The sequence below is a fragment of the Myotis lucifugus genome, unplaced genomic scaffold (genome assembly GCF_000147115.1).
Source record: "Myotis lucifugus unplaced genomic scaffold, Myoluc2.0 scaffold_239, whole genome shotgun sequence".
Taxonomy (NCBI): Eukaryota; Metazoa; Chordata; class Mammalia; order Chiroptera; family Vespertilionidae; genus Myotis; species Myotis lucifugus.
Window position 1 is genome coordinate 302,836 of NW_005871287.1, and position 4,307 is coordinate 307,142.

Sequence of the window (4,307 nt, forward strand, 5' to 3'; positions counted from 1 at the left end):
CGCCGGCCCGCGCCCCCCGAGCCCCCCAAGGCCCCGGACACGGAGTTGGACGGTGAGTTCTGCGCCAGGGGCCGAGGGCACTGCCCAGCCGGAGAGGAGGGGGAGGGAGAGAGGGGGGAGGGCTAGGGGGTCGGCAGGGCTGGGGGGGTACCAACAGGGGGAAGAGCTGCTCGGAGGGTCTCAGGCCCAGTCCCAGGAGGGGAACAGCTGTGGCCCAGACCCCCGTGAGGAAGTCACAGGCGGGGAGCCCAGCGAGAGGGTCTGTCCTGGCCTCTGGGTGGGCAGACTGGCTGCCATACTCCCCCCCCAACGTCAGCACCCCCACTTGGCTGCCCGCTCAGCACTTCTTGTCCTGAGGGCCCAGCGTTCCCCGTCACCCGCAGGGAGCCTTCATCCACTTCCCCGGGGAGGGCTGGCCTGCGGGGAGGTCCAGGACGGGCTGGGGCCATTCCTGACCCTGCGTGCCCCCCCCCCCCCAGAGGTCCTGGACAACGTCATCGTCCTCTCTTCTGGGCCCCTTGATGCCACCGCGCCCGTCTGGCCTCCACCCGGAGAAAACCCAGCCGCCACGCCGCCTGCCCACAGCGTCCCCGTGCCAGCCACGGAGCTGGGCTCCACCGAGCTGGTGACCACCAAGACGGCCGGCCCTGAGCAGCAGTAGCGACGGGAGGGGCAGGCGTGGCCCCGGCCCTCCTGTGGGCCATCGGCCTCGGGGCTGGAGGTTGAATTCGGCTCTTCATCCCGGCGTCCACCTGCCCCCTGTCTGGGAACCGGGCTGCTCCCGGTGAAGCCTGCAGAACCGCAGACACTGTGGGCTCAGCGGCACCGTGTCGGACGCATCCGTGCTTGGGAGCCTCGCGGCTGTGACTGAGTGGCTGGGGCACCTGGAGTGGAGGCCCTCTCAGAGCGGGGACGCCGCCGCCACACAGAGCGAGTCTAGGAAAAGGACCCAGTGGGAGGATGCAAACTTGGTAGCTGGTTTAGAATTTAACACTCGCTCTCAGAGCTGCCCTGCTTTTAAACCCAGGCACACGGCTGCCGCGGACCCAACGCCGGCGGATGGGTTTGCTTTGGGGTTTAATACACGATGACTTGACGAGTAGCCTGGATTGTGCTGACTCTCAGGGGCCTGTACCCGGGTCGACCCTGAGCGTGGACCAGGCTGCTGGGACCCGTGATGCCATTCACTCCAGGGCCAGCTCCCAAAGCCCTGGCTCACACTGGAGCCTCCGGCCCCTGGGGCTGACTGCACACTCTCGCTGGAGGCGCAGTGAGCGGGTGTCGCCCCCAGACACCACCTGGGTCCCAGCTGCCTCCAGAGCTCACTCAGCCGGACCCAGGGCAGGGCCCGGGGCCTGCAGGAGGCTTCTTCACAGGCCTGTGGCCTGAGCCAGCGGGACCTGAAGTCTCTGAAGCCCTTTTCTCGGTGGCCTGCCCTCCCCAAGTCCTGGGCCCAGTGCTGGTCTCCTGGCCTGTCTGTGCCAGCCCCTGGGCCACCCACCGTCCCAGTGGACTGGCTCCTCTGACAGTGGTGCCGCTTCGCGGGGCCTGGGGCTGAGACCATCGCTCCCACCTCTGGAGCACACGGCACTCACTCAGCCTGCCCTGCCGGCCCTGCTGCCCAGGCTCAGCCCTTCTGACCAGGACTCCACCCCGGGACGCGTCCTCGGAAGGAGCACTGGACTGGGAGTCAGGAGAGGGGGTCTGGGTACCATTTTGTCCCCTGTAGGACCTTGGCCACCTCTGTTCCCTGAATTGATGCTGTCGGCTCACCTCTTCCTGACTTGACACCAGAATTGCCCGGCAAATACCGTCCTTCAGTCGACTCCTCTCCCAGCTCAGGAGACGATCAGCAGCCGGTCGTTCCCCCCCCCAGGACCCGGACACTCACATCTAAGTCTCTTCCTGGCCACTCCCTCCCCCAGCGCATCTCAAGGAGCCAGGTGGCTGGGGTGAGGGCAGGTGGCACGCAGTAGGCAGCAGGGTGAGGGGCAGGCCCTGCATGGCCCCAGTCGCCCACTCTCCTCCATCTGAGCTGATTCAGGCCACCCCATCCCCCAACCCACCTTTTCCACCAGAGTCCCAGCCGGCCCTGGAGGGGAAACCAGTGGTTGAAACGCCTCTGGGGCCTAGACATGCAAACCTCAGGCCCCACTGTGTCCTGGCTGAACCTCTGGCTAATAGGCAGCTTCCTCTCCGGTCTCAGCTTCCTTTTCAGAAAAACGGGGGAGGGGGCTGGATACAAAGTTCTCTTTGGCCCGTGACCCTCAGAGGAGAAGGACTGGAACCTTAGAGAATCCTCATGCCCCGCCCCGCCCCCCGACCATTTTACAGATGAGGAAACTGAGACCCAGAGAAGGAGAAGACTTGCCATCATTGTCATCCAGCAGATAACAGAAAGGAAGTTCATTAGGGAAGAACCAGGAGCAGAGGCCCGGGGAGAGGTGGGCAAGGAGGGGTGAGTCTCGCCCCAGCCCCCAAGAGGGTCCCTACCTCCCAGGGCCCCCAGTCTCTGGCCCTCTGTTCTCGGCATTGCTTTCTAAGGAGCCTTGGAAGGTGACCTCATTTGGTCTTTATTATAGCACCTGGTGGAGGGGAGGGGGGGTTGTGTTTGCTTCAAGCAGATGTTTTTAATTTTAAACATCAAGGCATGCATTTTGTAGCTGTTTCGGAAAGTTTGAGACAGCGAGCCAGGATGGAGGCTACAGAAAAATGGCCCATAATCCAGCAGCACAGGCCGCGTGGTGGATTTCCTACGTAATTGCCATCATCCTGAACACACGAGTTCATATCTTGACTGTCAGACTGTGAGTTTCCGCTCGTCTTTAAGCGCTTCCTAAACAAGATGAGAACCTTGCCCTGACCAGTTTGGCTCAGTGGATAGAGCGTCGGCCTGCGGACCAAAGGGTCCCGGGTTCGATTCCGGTCAAGGGCATGTACCTTGGTTGCGGGCACATCCCCAGTGGGGAGTGTGCAGGAGGCAGCTGATCGATGTTTCTCGCTCATCGATGTTTCTAACTCTCTATCCCTCTCCCTTCCTCTCTGTAAAAAATCAATAAAATATATTTTAAAAAAAAAAAAAAAAAAGATGAGAACCTTACAAATGCTGGAAAGTCGGCCCCTGGAGCATTTGGTTCATTTCAGTTTTCACAGTGGTTCCCCCTTGTCCGAAGTTTTACTTTTTGGTTACCCAGGGTCCAAGAATATTAAACGGAAGATTCCAAAAACAAACAATTTGTGCGTTTTAAATTGCGCGCTGTTGTGAGTGGCGTGATGAGCTCTCACGCTGGCCTGCCCCGACCTGCCTGGGACGGGAATCGTCCCTCCGGCCACTCTCCGGCCACGCTCCCTGCCCTGGGTCACTTCGCCATCTCGGCCTCGAGTGCTGGTGTTCAAGTCCCCCTTATTCTACGTAACAGTGGCCCCCAAACACCAGAGTAGTGATGCTGGCGACCCACAGAAGCCAAACAGAAGCCACAAGTGTTTCCTTTAAGTGAAAAGGTCAAAGTTCCCTCCTTACTTTGGAAAGAGAGAAACTGTGCTAAAGTTGCTAAGATCTGCAGTAAGAACAAATCTTCTGCCCATGAAACTGTGAAGGAGGAAAAGGAAATCCGTGCTGGTTGCTGTTGCACCTCAGACGGCAAAGGTTGCAGCCACCGTGAGTGGTAAGTGCTGGATCAGGATGGAAAAGACATTACATTTGCGAGGGGGAGGCGTGAACAGAACACAGGTCCTGACCCAGGGCAACGTATTGTGCTGGAAAGCACTGAGCCCATTCAGACTGCGAAGACCCCCTGAGTGGCTGCAGTCACATAACTGCTATTACAGCGCATTGTTATAATTGTTCTATGTTCGTTATTGTGCTAATCTCTTACTGTGCCTAATTTACAAATGAAAATTTATCGTAGGCATGGATGTATAGGGAAAAACATAGTATATGTGGGGTTCAGTACTCTCAGTGGTTTTAGGCATCCCCTGGGGGTCTTGGACCCATTCTCCCACGGGTAAGGGGAGACTACCGAATACTGTAACTGAGGCAGGAGCACCTTTTTTTTCTGTCTTGTTAATCCTCACCTGAGGATATTTTTCCACTGATTTCTTTAGAGAGTGGATGGGAGAGGGAGAGACAGAGAGAGAGAGAAACATCAGTATGAGAGAGACACATAGATTGGTTGCCTCCCACACACGCCCCTACCAGGAACCTTCAAATGAGGTACAGGCCTGTTGGGGACAAGTTCTCAGCCAGGACTTGACCCCTCTGGGGGCAGGAAAATGGAAGAACACACGAATGACAATAGGTAGGTGGG